Below are 20,720 nucleotides of genomic sequence, written 5' to 3'. Positions count from 1 at the left end.
GTCCATAGGTTGTCTTTTTATTTATGATTTCCTTTGCTGTCCAACTCTTGTCAGTTTGATTAGGTCCCATTTGTTTATATTTGCTTTTATTTCTACTGCCTTGGGAGACTGACCTAAGAATATGTTGCTACGATTTACGTCAGTGTTTTGCCTACGTTTTCTTCTAGGAGTTTTACAGTATCCTATCTTACATTTAAGTCTTTAAGCCTTTTTGAATTTATTTTTGTGTATGGTATGAGAGAGTGTTCTAACGTCAATGATTTACATGTGGTGTAGCGATTCTTCATTGGGCATCTGGGTTACCCAGCTCTGTATTCAAAATCTCCTTTTTCTCCTCGTAATTCTAAGAAGTTGGTGTTGTTCTCTTCACTTCATAGTTAAGGAACTAGAGACTCAGCAAGCTTAAAGGTCTTCCTAGTTAACGGAAGACTCTGGGCTGGAATCCAGGTTTGTCTCATTTTAAATTTCATGTTCTGATGAGAACTGTTTTGCCATACCAGATGGATAGTTACATGATGGTGTGCATAATTAGGTAAATAAGCTTAAGGGAAGTTTAGGTTACATATATATCCCCTGCTTGTCCTTATTGGCTAATTCTTTAGTCTCCTTTGCTGGCTCTTCTTTACCTTTCTGAATTCTGAACATTGAAGCTCTCAGGGCTCTCTTCATCACCCTTTCTGCGTTTACTCATGTCCTTAGTGATCTTATCCCTGGTTTTAAATATCATCTTTATACTAACAATGCCCACATTTACATCCAAATCCAGACCTGCGTCTCCATCCTAGATTCACATATTTTTCTGCTTATTTTCTATTTTGACTTAGTGTGCAGAATACACGTACAACATGTATCCAAAACTGAACTTCTTGTATTCCCTACAGCCTGTCTTTCCCAACCTGCTTCTCCATCAGTCTTTCCCACCAATTAAAGGCCATGATTACAACTGCTTGGGCTAAAACCTCACAACTTATTCTTGATTCCTGTTTCCCACATTGTCCATTTAACTCAGTAGCAAAGTTTGTCACCTAAATCTTCAAAACCCAGAATCTCTCTGACCACATCTCACTGTCTTTCCCATCGTTGTCTGGTCTGAGTCACGTCTAACTCTCAGCTCTCTGACTGCAGCAGTCTCTTCACTCCCCTCTTGGTGTCTCTGCTCTTACAATAGCTGCCCAATCTCTTCTGTATATCCGTGCTAATGGGATCCTGAAAATGAAAGTGAAAGTGAAGTCATGTCCAACTCTTTGTGACCCCTGGACTGTAGCCCACCAAACTCCTCCATCCATGGGATTCTCCAGGCAAGAATGCTGGAGTGGATTGCCATTTCCTCCTCCAGGGGATCTTCCGACCCAGGGATCAAACCCAGGTCCCCCGCATTGCAGGCAGACGCTTTAACCTCTGAGCCACCATCCTGGTAGAGTCTAAATCAGGTAGTGTCACTTGTTCCAGACCTCTTCAGCAGCATTTAATTCACTCAGTGCAAAAGCCAAGCTTCAAAGCCCTACCTAGTCCCTTATGCCTTCCTGCCTAGATCTCATCTCCTCGTCGTCTCCCCCAGCCATTTTTCTCTTCCTGCTAGTCAGACCTCTTTGCTGATATGCAGATAGACCAGACAAGCTTCTCACTTTGGGCCTTGGCAATGGTTGTTTCCTCCGTATGACTCATTCCCGTCCCTCTTCAGGTTTTTTCCCCCTCACGTGCTATCAAATCAGTAAGGTCTATTTCACATTGCATGTCATCCCCACTCCCTGTCATCCTTCTTTATCTTCATTTTCTCTATAAATGATCACCATCTAAAGCATCTACCCCTGAACAGTAGATGGTAAGCAACACGGGGGCAGGAACGGGGTCTGTTATGCTGCTAGTCCCAGCTCCTAGAATACTACCTGGCGCCTTCTAGATACTCTCTAAATATATCTTGCATGAGCGAACAATTGTGCATTTATTTTGTGTCAGGCACTGTATTTAGTATTTTGTATTCATTATTAAATTATAAAGTATCCACTGTGCTCCTTGAAACTAAATAATCTCATACATACTTGACAGAGGAGAAACTCAAGCTTGGAGAGATTAAATATCCTGCTCAAGGTCAGATGGCTAAGTGAAGATGATAGGTCTGCTTCCCCTGAAGACTCCTGCTCTAAATAATTAGATCCTGCTTGTTTTCGTAGGCCAGCCTGCATCGCTGTCCTTCCCTTTCTTAGAATAACAGGTGCTCTTTGTCCTGTGGGCCATTTTCTTCTGGTGGGCTGTAACATGTCCCTTCTCAGTGTTGTGCCAAGGATTAACAAGTGTTCTTTAGTGGAAGGTAGGAGAATCAATGCTAGTGATATTTTTCCTTTCATAAAGGAGCACAAGGGAGTGGGTGAGGGGAAGGTTTAGGATCAACATTTATTTTAAACGACGTTTGTAGGAAAAATGTTATGCCCATTGGTTTAGTTCTTACAAGGCAGTAATTCACCATGTCAGAGAGTGCTGGCCCGCTGGCCAGCCTCATAGGACTTCTCCAATTGAAGCTCAGAAAGTTCTCATTATTACTTTGGGAAAGCCTGACTTAGCTATTTCCTCTCTATTTCTATTTACTTCTACTTAGTTTTCCAGATCCTGCAGGGCAGAGACCATGTCTTATATTAGCAGGGAGCAAAGTACTCGTGACTATTAACCACAGTAAACCAAACTAAATTCCAAACTGCAGAATAAAGGAATACGTGATGGCATGAAGTCCGTTCTTACACATCCTCTGTTGGGAAGATTCACCCCAGGCTCAGAGTTGATATTGATCTTCATGCCTGTTTATTCCTCCACTCTACTGTTAACACTTAGAGATGCCCAGGGAGTATGTGCAAATAATTCTGTGGTTCTCTCAGAACTGGGTTGTCTCAGGGATAACTGCCTCTCAGGTTCTGGGATTCTTCCAATGGAACCAGAAGGCCGAAGGTCAGTTTTGTTAGGTAGTCAGAATAGGAAAAAGGAGTCCAGAATGGCGGTGGCTAAAAGACAAAGAAGGGAAAAGCCCATGAAAATAGAACAGAGGAAGGTCTGAGGACTGGAGTGAGGACCTCAGATAAAACAAACAGCCCTCCTGGATAGACCAATTTACACAGGGCAGGCTCATGGTGGGGCGGGGTGAGGAGACAAATGTATAAAAGGAGGAAGCCTAGGAGCATTGAGACTCCTCTTCTCTTCGTCTTTTGGGTTGGCCCGCCCTCCTGCCTTAAGTATGTATATTTCTTTGCTTTGTAAATAAAAGTGAGCTGTAAGCCAGAAAGAAAAACACCAATACAGTATACTAATACATATATATGGAATTTAGAAAGATGGTAATGATAACCCTGTATGCGAGATAGCAAAAGAGACACAGATGTAAAGAACAGACTTTTGGACTCTGTGGGAGAGGGAGAGGGTGGGACGATTTGGGAGAATGGCATTGAAACATGTATACTATCATGTAAGAAATGGATCGCTAGTCTAGGTTCAATACAGGATGCAGGATGCTTGGGGCTGGTGCACTGGGATGACCCAGAGAGATGATATGGGGAGGGTGGTGGGAGGGGGTTCAGGGTTGGGAACTCATGTACACCTGTGGTGGATTCATGTCAATGTATGGCAAAACCAATATAGTATTGTAAAAAAAATAAAATAAAAAATAAAAATAATTCTTCAAAAAAAAAAAAAAAAAAGGTGAGCTGCAACATGGAGCTGTAAACTGATCCATCTGAGGACATTACATGGGGCTATAACACTGGTCCGTCTATCGCCTCAAATTTTTGTTGAGACAAGGCTGAACTGAGGAAGCTACACACTCCCCCAACAGTTTCAAGTACAATTTTCTTACAGTTTACAGTTCCGAAAAGACTTGTTTGTTTGTTTGGATTTTTGGTAAGATGCAGTTTAGTTCCCTTGAAACCATAGCACTTTTTCTGGACCATTTCATGTGGTGGACAAAGATGAGCAGATAAAAGGCATTAGAAGGTGCTGAGCTGCTGATGTGGGCATGGCAGTGCTGCACAAGAGGGGGTGAAGCTGAGCTGTACTTCAGGGGTCATTGAATGCACAATTCCTGCTGCAGCTTAGCTTTCTCAGTGGGCTGGCTCCTCTTGCACACATTACAAATATCAGGTAGATAAATCTCTGCAGAGAAACACATGCCTCTGAACTTGGTGCTTAGAAACTCATTGATTCCTTGCAGAACTGGGCTTCTGTGGTGGCTCAGATAGTAAAGAATGTCCCTGCAATGCAGAATACCCAGGTTTGATGCCCAGGTCCTCCCCTGGAGATCCCCTGGAGAAGGGAATGGCAACCCACTCCAGTATTCTTTCCTGGAGCATTCCATGAACAGAGGAGCCTGGCAGCTACAGTCCATCAAGTCACAAAGGGTTGGACACGACTGAGTGACTAACACACACACACCCTATATATATATACATATAATTTTATAATTATAAAGTATAGAGTGTATGTCCATACACTCTAGAAGCCCTGATACGAATACATTCTTAAGGGGATAGAAAAATGTTTTTCACCCAGCACGTAAGATTTTCTTGTTGGAGACTTTTCTTTGGAGATTCTGGTTTAATTAGCTCAGAGCTGGCAAAAACATCAGTATTTTATTTGGGAAGTCAATTTTTTTTTTTTTTAAAGGCTCTCCCTATGATTCTAACATGTTGCCAGGATTGAGAACTATGGCTTTAGGCAATCTCTGGTCTTGGTGCTAAGAGAACCATTTCCTTCTGCAGATTTCCTGGAGTACTTTGGCCAGAGGAAATATGGCCCATTCAGAGCCAAAAGAAACAACCAACCAAACGAAAAAACCTTTGGGGAACACAGGGGCTTTAAATGAATGACTCCATGCTGAAGACCTAATCAGCATTTCAAAGGGCAGTGATAACAGGGAGTGTCCACTGATGAAAAGCTGGGATTGGCAAAACCAGTTTTAATTAATTAATATATTTACCTGACTTCCAACGGAGTCTACCCCCCAGTCTGATTCTGTTCTGCTCTTTTCTCTCTCTCCAATCCTTTCTCCTTCTTTCTCTTTTGTATCCACACACTCTACCTTTTTACCTTTTCCCTTCTTCTTTGATTTATATTTTTCTCCACTTTCCCCCCTCTACTTTTCTTATTTCTCTCTTTGGCCAGAGCATGAATGGGGTATATTTTGTGATGTCTGCAGTGTTTATTGAGGAATTGTGTGTTTCAATGATTTATTTTAAAAACAAATTAGTTGGACAGTTGCTCTTTCTTAAATTAAAAAGCTCTCAAGTTATTATCTTTAATATGTTGCCCTGAACATCTTGCCTCCCCCCACCCACTCTGCTCTCTGCCTCTTACGAGTTCTTGGAACCTGATAGAAAATAGATTCCCTCCCTGGGTTAGTGCAACACAGGTTAAGTTAGAATCACCTGAGCAAGCTAATGTTCCTTTCTCATCCTCTGATCATGTGTATGTTTGTAAGTACTGACTTGAATGTTTCAGAAGTGGAGCACTGAAGTATGGAACCATTTGCCTTCCCATAAATATCTTATTTGGATGTCAGGGATGCGCTTGCTGTGTGGTACCTCCCTGACATTCACTGAAGGTGGTAGAGACAGGGGTTTTGTCTTTAAAACATGCCAAAGTTCAGCTTAATTTAAACTTCATGTCATAGTTGGGTCTCACTGTCTTCCTTTGACACAGCTGACACAGTATTTTTATCACTTTGGCGTTTGTGTAACAAATGTGTTTTGTTTCAGAGGTTAAATCTTTGCTGACTTTCCCAGCGCATATCAATTCTTTCTGTACGTCTTCCTCCTCTCCCTCATCATCATTATCACTACCACATCACTGTGACTCCCCAAAGGCACCAGGAAAACCTAATTGGGATCTGAGTCCCCGGGCAAGAGCCTGACCTTCCAGGGTTGTCTCTGGAAACTCGACTCTAATGATTTCACTTAGAGTCATCTGATTTTTCTGAGCTCCAAACTTATTTTTTTTCGCCTGAATCATGAATCTTACATTCAGGCTTGCAGTGCCAAAGGGAAGCAGGCGAGGAAGAAGGGAACAGGAAAGGGCTTGAATAAAGGGTATGGGAAGGACGTTTGATATAAATAAAGGGAGGAATCACCTAATATGTTAGCTTCCAACTTTCATTGCCCCCTCCATTAACCACTTCTCTAACAGAAAAAGGATGGAAAAACTGTTAACTGTTTTTATTTTGATGGCAGGGACATTATACATGAAAACAGGATTGAAGATCTTAAAATTTCTCCATCCTCAGCAAGACCTCTAGTGACCTGCTGCATAGGTACTTGAGAGATTGCCAGTACAGAACTAAATGAAGTGATCAGAAGCTCACCAGGATATATTAGATGATTGGTAAACACACGTTTGGGGAAGAGACAGGCTGTAGTATTGGATGTTGGCTTGTGAATTGAACTTTAAAATTTTATTACATATTTCTTTAGGAGTCAGCTGAAGAGACTCTGTTGAACAGGCGTCTTCTATCAGAAAACATGCCTGGATTTAGGAACTGTAGATGGTTAGGAAGGGTCCCTAATTTGTCCTAGTTTGGGTTCCAGCCTGCTCACAATTAGAAGATATGATGTACCTCTGTGGTTGGGTGGTTTGCCCTTTTTGAGATACCATTTGATCTTTCAGTGGCACAGACAACTGCTAGAGAGGAAGTGACTTGCCTGGAGTGCCTTTTGTGAGGGCAGCCTTTTTGATATTCAGCTGATAGTGTTGTTAGCCAGAAACTTGGGGGAATGGGGTCTTCTGTGATCGGTTTTCAGTTACATATCTGAGGCTAGTTAACCTATTTGTTTAGGACCCAGTGATAATGAGAACCAGGCTCTGACCTCATATGATTCAATTTCAGAAATGCTTTATCTTTTAATCTTTTATCTATTTTACTTTCTTTGAGTTTCTGTTTCTCTTAGCATGTTAACTTTTCACTGTTTAACTCTGGGGGGGAATAAGATATTTAATGTTGCTAATGCTTTTGTAAATAGGGAGTTCTAAAATTTATTTGTCAATTTTATTTTTCTCAGTTTAGAGCAGCAATATGTGTTCAGTTTAGAGAATGAAGATAAAGATCATCAATGATTTTAGCCCTTCCACCGTAGATATAATTACCATTCATGTTTTGGTACATTTATGTCTAGGCTTTCAATATGCATAATATATCATTATTGCCAGTTTTTATATCAACATCTATAGTTGAGTAAAATGGATATTATAGTTTTAATACCATATTTCCTCTTAATATTAACATTTTCCTAAGATATAAATATTCTTTTAGAAAATAATCTATAATGACTGTGCAGCATTGCATTTCACAGATATACCATTCTCTGCACTTCTATATTGTGAGATATTTAGGTCATTTTCAATTTTCACCTTTATAAATAATGCTTCAGTGAAGATCCCTGTACATAAGACTTGTTTAAATTCCCTTTGAATATATTCTTATGTTAATAGTCAGAATTTTTTTTCATGTAAAACACAATTTCTGTGGAACTTGCTAATTCTATAAAGTATTCTTTAAATATTCTGACAGGTGCCAGGTAGCGTTGTATTCTAGGTAGACACTGAATCACAGTTGGAAATAATGAGTTTGAGGACAAGTTCTGCCACTTTTTTGGGTGTGTGACATTGGGAAAGGGATTCACTGCTCTGGTCATTCTTGCTTTCTTGTTTGCAAAATGGGGGCTTCCCTTATGGCTCAGCTGGGAAAGATTCTGCCTGCAATGCAGGAGACCTGAGTTTGATCCCTGGGTTGGAAAGATCCCCTGGAGAAGGGAAAGGCCACCCATTCCAGTATCCTGGCCTGGAAAATTCCATGGACTGCACAAAGAGTCAGACATGACTGAGCGACTTTCACTTCACTTTACTTGCAAAATGCAGAATACAAAACTTATCTTATTTTCCCTTTCCTAGTTGTTGTGAAGATCAAATGAGGCAGGATAGTAGTACTTTAAAGAACTTTCTTCTTGTGAGATTTTTACTAATTTTCTTTTGTACAGCAGCTATTTTTTAACAGAGGCATTTTTAAAATTAAGTATTTTAGACAAATGAAAAGACACAAAATTAAAAGACGTAACTACGTGGCCAACATCCATTTTAGGAAATACATCGCTTATTTAATTGAGGCATTGTACCACTCTACTGACATGGCCTCTCCCTCCCCCTAAAAAAGTTACTCATCAGAATTAGGTTTTTATCATTCCTAGTATGTGTTTACTACTTCACTGACTTTGGCACTGTCCACTTTATTTATCTATTTCTGGTTGTTATCCTTAAAATTTTAACATCCAAACTGAGCATCACAAAATCTAACATTATTATTTTTGTCCTTCTTCTAAATAGACCATACTTAGAATGCTTAAAGTCCAACCATCTCTTTCATGCTACTTTTTTCAGAATTTTAGTTCTGTTTTGTTTGGTTATTACCTTAACTAATTATATGGCCTAGCTATTGTTGATGTGATTTATCCACAGGATCTTTGTTCACCATTCTTTCCTTCCTGTCCGTCTTTTGTTCTGGCTTACTTTTCTTTTGTCAGAGGGTATCCATGAGAAATTTCCTCAGTGAGAGCTATTAGTGGTAAACATATTAGTCGTTCTTTGTTTGAAAATGACTAATTCCATCTTATTCTGGAATAATTACCTCTGTATTTAGTTCTAAGTTGTCAGTTGTTTTCTCTCTGTGTTTTAAAGCTATTATTCCACAGTCTCCCAGCTTCCCTTTTGTTGATGTGGCCAGGTCTGCTGCTGCGGTCGTCAGTGGTCTCTTGCAGGTGCTGCTTGTCAGTCTGACTGCTTTGTCTAACCTTATTGTTTCCTTTGGTTATCGGAAATTTTATAAAGACTGATCCATTTCTTTTATAAACAATGATAGAAGAATGATTTTTTTTCATTGTAAAAATGATTTATCCAGGTGTGAATCTCGTTATATAACTATAAAGAAATTGTATTAATTGTACTGTATCAATTAAATTGTATTAATTTACAATGTCATTAGTTACAATTGTGTAATTAATACAATAAATTTGAGAGTTGGTGACTATCATAAAATTTGGAAAATATTCAGCTTTTCTCTTTAAGGATTGGCTCTTTTTCACTCTTTCTCACTTCTCTCCCTTACAACTCTGCTATATTTTCTCATTCTGCCTTTCATGTCTCTTTATCCTATTTCTATACTTTCTGTGAAAAGTGCTGTGTAGCATTCTTGGTGGTTAGTTATATCTGTTAATATTCCCTGGGGCCAGGAATTTTCTGGTAGTCCAGTGTTCTGTGCTTAGTACTCCCACCCCAAAGGATATCTGCCTGTGCATGGATTCTTTCTTTAGTCACTGAGTTTATAATTTCAGTGATCATACACATATATCACATATATGTATGTACACATATATATTTTTAGAAGTTATGTTAATTCTTTTTAAAATCTCCCTGACCCCTTTTGATAGCATCTTTTTAATTTGTCACATTTTTGAGTTCTTTTTCAATGTTAAAAAAGCATTTAAAATTTATGTATTTTGTCATAGACATTGGAAAATTCTATTATTCAACGTTGTTTTTAGCCTTATTCCAGTGTTATTTTGCTGGTTACTCTTACAGTTCCTTGTTTCCTTGTTTTTTGTTTTTTTTTTTTCTCCCCCACTTTTTTTTTTTTTTTGCTTTGTAATTGTGGATTGTGAACTCATTTTCAGTAGCAGTTAGCTATGGGAATCTTATGAAGCCTGGCTTAAGAGTGTGCTTATTTAGACCAGTACTTTTCAATAGAAATTTCTGCAATGATGAAAATATTTTCTATGTCTGCTGTCCAGGAGGGTAGCCACTAGTCACATGTGACTGTTGAGCATTTGAAATGTGGCTAATTTGAAAACCTGAACTTTAAATTTTAATAGAAAAATCTGATTTAGTCACATATGGCTAGTGGTATCCTTACTAAGATCCTGGCATCTGGTCCCATCACTTCATGGGAAATAGATGGGGAAACAGTAGAAACAGTGTCAGACTTTATTTTGGGGGGCTCCAAAATCACTCCAGATGGTGACTGCAGCCATGAAATTAAAAGATGCTTACTCCTTGGAAGGAAAGTTATGACCAACCTAGATAGCATATTCAAAAGCAGAGACAAGACTTTGCCAACAAAGGTCCGTCCAGTCAAGGCTATGGTTTTTCCAGTGGTCATGTATGGATGTGAGAGTTGGACTGTGAAGAAAGCTGAGTGCCGAAGAATTGATGCTTTTGAACTGTGGTGTTGGAGAAGACTCTTGAGAGTCCCTTGGACTGCAAGGAGATCCAACCAGTCCATTCTAAAGATCAATCATGGGTATTCATTGGAAGGACTGATGCTGAGGCTGAAACTCCAATACTTTGGCCACCTCATGCGAAGAGTTGACTCATTGGAAAAGACTCTGATGCTGGGAGGGATTGGGGTCAGGAGGAGAAGGGGACGACAGAGGATGAGATGGCTGGATGGCATCACTGACTCGATGCACATGAGTTTGGGTGAACTCCGGGAGTTGGTGGTGGACAGGGAGGCCTGGTGTGCTGCGATTCACGGGGTCACAAAGAGTCGGACATGCCTGAGTGACTGAACTGACCTGATCCTTACTGGATAGCACAGAACTTTTTGCTTCTTCTAGATACATTTGACACTACTAATTTGAGGCCACTTTGTTTTACTATTTAGCCTGTAACATCTATCCCATGCTACAAAGATGAATAGATTTGATCTGTAACTGTCAGTATAGGCCTGTGGTTAAACAAATTCAGAGTATATTTTTATACATAGAAGAGAGGTGCATTCCTGATCTGTCTTCCTTTTCTGGTGGGCAGATGAATTTTTAGCCCATGCTTTCCCCAGTTCATGTATGAGTGCAAGCTTTATTTAAGGGTTTTGTTTCTAATCTTGTGAAAATCTTAGTTCTTCTTGCCTGAACAGTAAAACCTGATGGTTATTTGCTCACCAATCTCTCATATCTATGATTTTTAGCTCCGTCTTCCTTTTGCTGCCTGCAAATTTTGTTCTATTCTTGCAAGCTCAGGTATTTATTTGGTGAAATGGGTTTGCTGTATTATATCTGACGTTACTCGTTGTTATGAAATCGGCAGTTATCAGGACATTTACTCTTCCTTACTGCTGAATATGGAAGTGTCTCCAGTTCCTCTGACTAATTTTTTATAGTGGAAGACAGACACTGGAAGCCTTTCATGCTTGGTGTGGGAAGTGATATTTGTTGGTAGTTAAATAACAGAATAGAAAAGTAACTAGGTCTTTTTAAAGGGCCATTAAGTTCATGAATAAAATAGGTGAAACGTGATATTTTGCATTGGCAACTGAATACTGTTAACTTGTTTATAGTTAGGGTTTAACATACCTTGATTTTGAGCAAGCTGCAAGCATCCTATTCTGCCAGCTGCATCAAGGCTCATAGGATTATCAATTTGTGAGCCATGAATCCATGTTGTGAAGGTTACATTATCTTATTGCAACTGTCCAAGAAATCTGGAAGATAATAATGAGGTGCAGTCATCAAGGCAATAGGTTGTAGACACTTTTGATTGTTTTGGGAAAGATGATCTTGTTTTGAAGAGTCTCCTGGTGTTAAGTAGTCAATGTATGTTCCATCCCTCTCCATTTTGAAATGCATATATGAATTAGATGATAACACAGAAAAAACGATTATGTAATACAAAAAGAGAAGGCTATGGGTAGTTTGTATTAGAAAGAATGTAGGACTACTCTCTGGCTAATAAAAACAGGGAAGGGCTAGCAGTTATATCTCTTTTCATGAATCTTAATTCTATGCTCTCAGCACTATCATTGTAATTACCAATATACACTGAACACTTAACATATTCGAGGTACTGTTCTAAAAGCTTATTAGTTTTTCTTTTCAATCCTTCATCCACTCTATAATGTATGTTCCATTATAATTTCTATTTTCCATTGGGAACTAGGAAAACCCCCTAGGGATTGAGAGGGATTGAGGGGTTGAGAAACTTGCTCAAGATCACATACTAATACACAGTGAGACTCAGTTTGAACTCAGACTCCAGTGCCTGACTCTTACCCATTGTGTGTCATTTTAGAAATACTCTAATGTTGTATATATTGATTTCTGTAACTGCAGAATTGATGGTATAAGTGAATGTTTTGGGGCTTTGAGGGTTCACATGGTAAAGAATCTGCCTGGAATGCAGGAGACCCAAATTTGATCCCTAGGTTGGGCTAATACCCTGGAGAAGGGAATGCCTGGCTACCCACTCAAGTATTCTTGCCTGGAGAATTCCATGGACAGAGGAAACTGGTGAGCTACATAGGTTGGTTTTGTTGTTGTTGTTGTTGTTGTAATAAGGTGTTTTAAATTTTCTCACATAGCAGGATGTCAGCATGCTGGTTCAATGATGCTGTCAGGGATCTAGGCTCTCTTATTTTCCTTCCTTCTATCCTTAGCATGTTTTGTTTTAATCCTCAGGCTTGACTCATGGTTGCAAGATGACTTCCATGCTCCAGACATCACATTCCTGTTCAAAGTAGAAAGAAAGCAAAAGTGGCAACTAGGTCTGTGCCTTTAATGGGGATAGAAAAGACTTTCCCTGAAGCCTTCACAGAGTCAAGCTCTTCTGTCTCACTGGAAAGCATTGTTTCACACGGCCACCCCTGGCTGCAAAGGATGTTGGAAAAGTGATTGTTTCACCTTTTTCAAACTCTTTAGTAGAAGATAGGCAAGGAAGGAATTGGGAATGAGTATTGGGATAGTTAAGTAAATGTCTGTTACATTGCGGTGTTGGAAACTTAGAATGATTGAAATCTACTTGATGAGATGAATTTTCTGGGACTCACCTGGGTGGGAGCCTGGAAGGCCCATTTGCTTTAGCTCTGACTTCTGCATTCTTGTATTGGTGAGGACCCTGAGGACTTCAGTCTGTAGCCCCAGCCCCATTCAATCCCAGAACCAGTGTGTGCACCAGCTGCTGGCTGGGATCTGGAATTGATCTTGGTGTTCTAGCATCAGGTTTCTGAAATGGAATACCTAGTTTTCACCTATTTTCTCAGTGCTCTGCTGCTGCTAAGTGACTTCAGTCATGTCTGACTCTGTGCGACCCCATAGGCGGCAGCCCATCAGGCTCCGCCATCCCTGGGATTCTCCAGGCAAGAACACTGGAGTGGATTGCCATTTCTTTCTCCAATGCATGAAAGTAAAAAGTGAAAGTGAAGTCACTCAGTCATGTCCCTCTCTTAGCGACCCCATGGACTGCAGCCCACCAGGCTCCTCTGTCCATGGGATTTTCCAGGCAAGAGTGCTGGAGTGGGGTGCCATTGCCTTCTCCATCTCAGTGTTCTAGTTACTCTCTAAGTGCCAAAGAGTTTCTCTAATTCCCTGGGCCAGGGTTCACCTTTGTTTCTTCTCTGTAATTCAAACCATCCTTGGTACCCCAGTGTATTGGGCTTTGGTTGGGACACCTGTGTTAATTTTATGCGTGCCTATCCCTTTGACACTCTTTACTAAATCGTGACACCATCACTGCCAAGGAGGTCTTGCTGCCTGGCTGCCTCTTATGGCTCCCACCTGTGTATTAATCAAGATGCCACCAGGGCAGTCCCAGGTTCAACATGACTTGGGGATACTGTTGATTTTTATATGTCTTCTTCTCAGGCTTTCATTTTCCTAAATTTAGCATCTTATTAGTCTTCTTGTTACATGTGTCACTGCAAAGGTTACCCAAAGCTGTATTAGTTTTGATGACCTACTCTGTCCTGTGTCCACACCTTCCTAGGCCTGAGGCAGAAATGCCCAACAGACTGCTTGAGTCCTAGTCTCTTCCAAGCATAGCCAATTTTAACATGGCCTGGGAGTTCCCTGATGATCAAGATACCTTGCAAGCCTCACTTTCTGGTATCTAAAATTCCAGAACTAGCAAGTTGTTCATCATTTTAGTCAGTTTAACAAAGACTTATTGGTACCTACTGGCTTCTAGGTCCTGTGGTAGGAATGCAGTTACATAATACATTAGGAGCTACATTACCTGCTAGCAGAGAAGACCAAAATCAACACAGTGTATCAGCAATGTGAAGGCGTTAAGAAATAGGTAATACACAATGGAAATGCAAGAGGGTCTACTCTAACCCAGGGAGTTCAGAATACCTCACTGAGGAACAGGCTGGGACCTCTATATTAGGGAGAAGGGAAAATGGGTCAGGCAGCCTGCAGGGCCAGGAGAAGGGCAAGTGTGGTAGATACAGGGAACTGAAAGGAGTCTGGCTTCATGGGCGAGCAAACACGGCGTCCTACCTTTAGGAAGACGTCATCTTTGGTTTAATGCTCTGCTCTTGCCATCTTGAAATTCTTAATAGTAATGTTGAACATGGGGCCCCATGTTTTCATTTTGTACTGGGCCCCACAAATTATGAAGCCAGCATGACTGAGAGGAATCCAGTGTGCTGAAGGCTGGCCATCTGGGGTCGATGAAGAACAAGTAGGCAGTTGGTGGAGAGAAATGCCTGTTAAAAGGTGACAAAAACTACCTCTTGTTCAATCATTTATATTTAACAATTATTTAATGACTACTGCACATACCTGGGAGAAGGAAATGGCAACCTACTCCACTATTCTTGTCCAGAGAATCCTGTGGACAGAGGAGCCTGGTGGGTTGCTGTCCATAGGGTCACATAGAGTTGGACACAACTGAAGTGACTTAGCATGCATGTATGCTTTGGAGAAGGAAATGACAACCCACTCCAATATTCTTGCCTGAAGAATCCCAGGGACAGAGGAGCCTGGTGGGCTGCCGTCTGTGGGGTCGCAGAGAGTTGGACACAACTGATGTGACTAAGCATGCACGCACATACCAGGGAGAAGGAAATAGCAAACCACTCCAGTATTCTTGCCTGGAGAATTCCAGGGACAGAGGAGCCTGGTGGGCTGCTGTCTATGGGATCACACAGAATCAGGCACAACTGAAGCGACTTAGCAGCAGCAGCAGCACATACCAGACACTCTGGCAGGTACTGGGAAACTATAGGGAACAAAATCAAGGAACACAAATTTCTGCTCTCATGATGCTTATTTTCTAGTGGGGGAGACTGACAGTAATAGATGTAATGTGTCAAATAACAAGTGCTCTGACAAAGAAATGTAGTTGAGCGGGGAGAAATGATGAGGGGATATAGCATGTGTGTGCTGTTTTACATGGGTTGGTCAGGAAAGGTGTTGTTCTGTGGTAATGGAACATGTGGGGATCACGTGGGATCCTTGTAGACCACTGTAAGTAAGGAATTTAGATTTCATTCTGAATAAGACAGGAAGCCATTGAAGAACTTCCAGCAAAAGAATGACACACTTATTTATAGCTTCCGAATGTCATTCTGAGGTGTATATTGAGAAGAGAGTGATGGCAGACAAAGGCATAACCAGGAAAATCCATTATGATGGTATTATAAAAGTTGTGCACAAGAGGCTGGTGGCCTCATTAGAGTTCTAGAGGAAAAAGTCACAAGAAGTGGTTGGCTTCTTGGATAGATACAGCATGACGTTGATAGGATTTGTTGATGAGATGGAATTTAGCATTTGAGAGAGCGAAATTGAACTTGCCCCCATATTAGTTGTTTCTGTGTTAGTGTGAATAAGTTTATCTAGTCCTTTCCTAAACGCAAATTTGATAAAGGAGATGACGAAATTCAAGAATTTGCAAAGGAAACAGAAAGGAAAGTTTGGGAAGAGTTTGGAGAAATAGCATGTGCTTACAGTTTTGGTTTACTCACTTTTATGAGAAAACTAGTGAAATTACATTTTGTTCATATTGCCCATAGGACTGAAACAAAATATTAGTATAGAGTTTGATAGAAATAAGATTGAAAAGGACCCCCAGAAAAGGAATAGGAAATATTGAGCTTGCTGAACTGCATGATCTTTAGAGTAATTTTTTCGTTTATACTAAGAGTTCTCAAATGTTGTCTGACAGCAGATACTGGCCTAGTTATATTGGAGTCACCATCAGCATTGTTAAAAATAGAGATTCTTGGGATCCATCCCTCCCAAATTCTGATATACAACTACATTTGTTGGGTGTATTGTCTTATAGTGTGTGTTAGCCACTCAGTCATGTCTGATTCTTTGCGATACAATGGACTGTAGCCCATCAGGCTCCTCTGTTCATGTAATTCTTCAGGCAAGAATACTGGAGTGGGTTGCAATACCCTTCTCCAGGGGCTCTTCCTAACCCAGGGGTGGAACCTCCTGCATTGCAGGTAGATTCTTTGTCATCTGAGCCACAAGAGAAGCCCCCAGTTGTTTTATAATGTGTCCTCTATTGATTGCAATACATAGGTATTTGGGAAAATATTGGTTTATAATACCTTTATTTATTTCTTCATTTTTGGTTGTGCTGGGTCATCATTGCTATGTGTGGGCTTTCTCTATTAGTTGGAACTATTCATTGAAAAAGACCCTGATGCTGGGAAAGACTGAGGGCAAGAGAAGAAGGGGGCAGTAGAAGATGAGACGATTGAATGGCATCGCTGACTCAGTGGACATGTGTTTGAGCAAACTCACGGAGACAGAGAAAGATGGGGAAGCCTGGCGTGGTGCAGTTCATGGGGTTGCAGAGTTGGACATGACTTAGCGAGTTCAGTTCAGTTCAGTCGCTCAGTCATGTTCGACTCTTTGCGACCCCATGAATCGCAGCACGCCAGGCCTCTCTGTCTATCACCAGCTCCCAGAGTTCACTCAGACTCATGTCCATTGAGTCAGTGGTGTCATCTAGCCATCTCATCCTTGGTCGTCCCCTTCTCCTCCTGCCCCCAATCCCTCCCAGCATCAGAGTCTTTTCCAATGAGTCAACTCTTCGCATGAGGTGGCCAAAGTACTGGAGTTTCAGCTTTAGCATCATTCCTTCCAAAGAAATCCCAGGGCTGATCTCCTTTAGAATGGACTGGTTGGATCTCCTTGCAGTGCAAGGGACTCTCAAGAGTCTGAACAACAGCAAATCTCTAGTTGTGTATGTGGGCTGCTCATTCAGGTGGCTTCTCTTATTGTGGAGCACTGCTTGAGGCATGGACTTCCGTAGCTGTCATATGTGGATTTAGTTTCCCTGAGGCATATGGGATCTATCTTTCTGGACCAGGAATCAAACTTGTGTCCTATGCATTGGCAGGTGGATTCTTACCCACTGAACCACCAGGGAAGTCCCATAATACTTCTTTAATACTTAATCAAAATATTGTCAAGAATATTCTGGATAGTCAAGAAAGCAAAGAGTTAATTAGTACAGGAATTCTGTGCATAATGAGTAAGTCAGGGATTTATAGAATGTGGATTAAAATCTGTTAGTTTCCATACCTTTTAAAGCTTGAGGAAATTCAAAAGAAAAAACAAACCTATTTGGCACAATAGTTTGATTGCATTTCCTTTTTTTTTTTTTTGAGAATATAATAGTGTATTTTAACTAGCAATTCCTGTTGACAGCGATCTTCTCTCAAACCTTTAAACATAACACTTCATGTACTGACTTCTCTTGCTGTTTTGAGATTCTATGCTTATTTTAACAGCCATTCCATTGTAGGTAGTCTTTTCCTTTTTCTATTTCAAAAGTTTTGTTTTTGTTAATTTTTTTCAGTTTTCCTACTGAAAACTGTCTTGTCATAAATTTCTTTTTAATCTTGATAGTGATGTGTTAATATGTGAATCTATATTTTTACATCTAGATAACTTCTATTATGATTTTAAATGTTGTCTCTTCGGCATTCTTAGTTAGGCAGTACATGTACTGACAAGGTTGTCTTGGCAACTTGCTGAAGGGCAAAGAAAGAACACTGGATTAAACAAAAATATGGATTCTAAAAATATATATATATGGATTCTAGAACCAGCTTTGGAACTAACTTGCTTTTGCAGTGGTGTGCTGGGGCTGGTTGGAATTTGCTCAGAATGGCTTGTGAGAACATGTCATGAACTTCTCAGGCAACCTGACAGCCAGTTTCATATAGCCCATGTTAAATAATGCAAATGTACAATTAAGTAATTATATTAAAACAAAGGTAATGAATACTGAAAACTCATCATTTCCTAATTATTTTTCTATATTTTACTATTGTTGCCTATGATCTTCCATCTGTGTGATAGAATTGCTGTGTAATGGTTCTTTGGACTGAAATGTGTCCTCAAGTTCATACACTGAAGCCTGCACCCAGCCCTCGGATTTCTATGGAGGGAATGATGCTAAAGCTGAAACTCCAATACTTTGGCCACCTCATGTGAAGACTTGACTTATTGGAAAAGACTCTGATGCTGGGACAGATTGGGGGCAGGAGGAGAAGGGGACGACAGAGGATGAGATGGCTGGATGGCATCACTGACTGGATGGACGAGAGTGTGAGTGAACTCCGGGAGTTGGTGATGGACAGGGAGGCCTGGCGTGCTGCAATTCATGGGGTTGCAAAGAGTCGGACATGACTGAGCAACTGAACTGAACTGAAGGACATAATTAAGATTTAATGAGGTTATCAGGGTGGGGTCCTGATAGGGTAAGGTTCAGTTCAGTTCAGTTCAGTCGCTCGGTCGTGTCCGACTCTTTGCGACCCCATGAATCGCAGCACGCCAGACCTCCCTGTTCATCACCATCTCCCGGAGTTCACTCAGACTCATGTCCATCGAGTCCGTGATGCCATCCAGCCATCTCATTCTCGGTCGTCCCTTTCTCCTACTGCCCCCAATCCCTCCCAGCATCAGAGTCTTTTCCAATGAGTCAACTCTTCGCATGAGGTGGCTAAAGTACTTATTGTCCTTAAATGAAAAGACAGCAGAGACCTAGCACTCTCTCTCTCTGCCCCATGAGGTCATGGAGAGAAGGGGGCTGTCTGCAAACCACGAAAACTCTTACCAAAAACCAAGTCAGCTGGCACCTTGGTCTTCAACTTCTCAGCTTCTGAAAATGTGAAAAAATAAGTTTGTTGTTCACATCACCCAGTCTATGGCATTTTGTTACGACAGCTTGAGCAGGCTAAGACAAGTGGTATGCTATTGTGCCTTTCTTCCCAACTCCACAGGTACTGCCATCATGTCAGTAACTTGAAATTGGCCATGCTGTAAGTAGTTACAACACAGAAATTGAAAAAAGATACAAATCAAAGTGTATTTGATTTATTGTTTTCTTGATTGTCTAGATCAGGATTTGACAAACCATAGAACAAAACCATGAAACAAAACCAGCCCAGGACTGGTTTTACATGGCTAAAGAGCTAGGCATGCTTTTTATATTTTTATGAGGTTATAACAACAAACAAACTAAAAAAAACAAAAAAAAAACACACCACACACACAGAGGAGAATATCTGATACAGATATATATGGCATTCAAATCCTAAAATATCTGACTGTTCACGGAATATGTTTATTGATTCCTGAGCTAGACTAAACACAGTGATGAAGGGAGTGTTAATAATAGACCAAATGCAATAGCTTTTCATTTGTGTAGTAGTTACCTTGTGAATAGTACAAAAAATAGAGGAAATAGTCTTCTTGGATTTAAAAATTATTTTCCAAATCAGGAAAAACATCTCTCAGCATAAAATGAATGAAGTTTTGAAATACGTCTTTGTTGTTTTATCTTACTCATTAAATAAGAATATGAACCAACATTCCTGTTGGAACTTTACTTCTTCATCAGTTGCAATCACAGGATGGCTATGGATTCGAGAATTCAGAGAAAATCAACAGAAGTATCCTGTGAAACTCAACTGGCTATATAGAGTTTGTAGTAAAGACTATGGTGCATTTTATTATTTGTAGTACTCCACATCCTACACGACACAACCATAGTGCAGCTCTGGGTGCTGCGGGTGGGAAGACCAACTGGCCGTGAACAGAGCTGAAGAAGCTGTTTAAGCAATGTCAAGTGTTGAACTGAGAGTGGCAACTGAGACACTGGGTGATTGGAGGTGTGATAGGCAGAGGACTGATGACACGGCGCCGCCTCAAGTAGTGGGCGCCCAGTGCATGTGCCAACATTACTCTGGGAAGAAATGCAGAAAGCTCCTGCCACAGATCTGACTTGCCCAGAAAGAGAAAGCAGCCATGGAAGCAGAAGCCCCTCTCAAGCCAACCAGGCCTAGTGACCCACAGCCCAAATCAAAAAGAGGACAAACAGCCCCCAGCATGTAGACATGGAGGGCCTTGAGGGTAAGAGCTAAATCTGTGTCTCACACCCCTTCCACCAGAAGATTCTCAAGCTGGAGCCAAGAGGACCCGATGCTTATTTCAGATGATTTTGGAGAAAGCCTTACTCCTTTTCATTCTCCCTGTATTCCTCTTCCCTAATGGCCTATTGGAGGAGCAAATGGTAATGCACTCCAGTATTCTTGCCTGGAGAATCCCCATGGAAAGAGGAGCCTGGTGGGCTATTGTCCATGGGATCACAGAGTTGGACATGACTGACTAAGCACACATCCTTTATAGCAGTAAGACTATGTTAAAATTGTGTACCTATAGGTCTATATTAGGTACAGATAGAGTACTATAAAATTAATTATTTTAAACTTATTGGCTTAAACTATTCTTAAAGAGATCAGAATACCAGACCACCTGACCTGCCTCTTGAGAAACCTATATGCAGGTCAGGAAGCAACAGTTAGAACTGGACATGAAACAACAGACTGGTTCCAAATAGGAAAAGGAGTACGTCAAGGCTGTATATTGTCACCCTGCTTATTTAACTTATATGCAGAGTACATC

At 40.7% G+C, this 20,720-nt stretch overlaps 1 protein-coding gene and 1 pseudogene across 7 annotated transcripts in view; both read left to right on the top strand.

The window, feature by feature from the left end:
- NELL1 (neural EGFL like 1) overlaps positions 1-20,720 on the top strand; it is a 1,034,396-nt gene that overhangs the window by 387,409 nt on the left and 626,267 nt on the right. The gene's annotated exons all lie outside the window — the stretch shown is intronic.
- On the top strand, positions 19,756-20,279 carry LOC121817569 (uncharacterized protein C11orf98-like; annotated as a pseudogene).

This window comes from Ovis aries, chromosome 21 (genome assembly GCF_016772045.2).
Source record: "Ovis aries strain OAR_USU_Benz2616 breed Rambouillet chromosome 21, ARS-UI_Ramb_v3.0, whole genome shotgun sequence".
NCBI lineage: Eukaryota > Metazoa > Chordata > Mammalia > Artiodactyla > Bovidae > Ovis > Ovis aries.
This window is presented reverse-complemented; position numbering and strand designations above follow the sequence as displayed.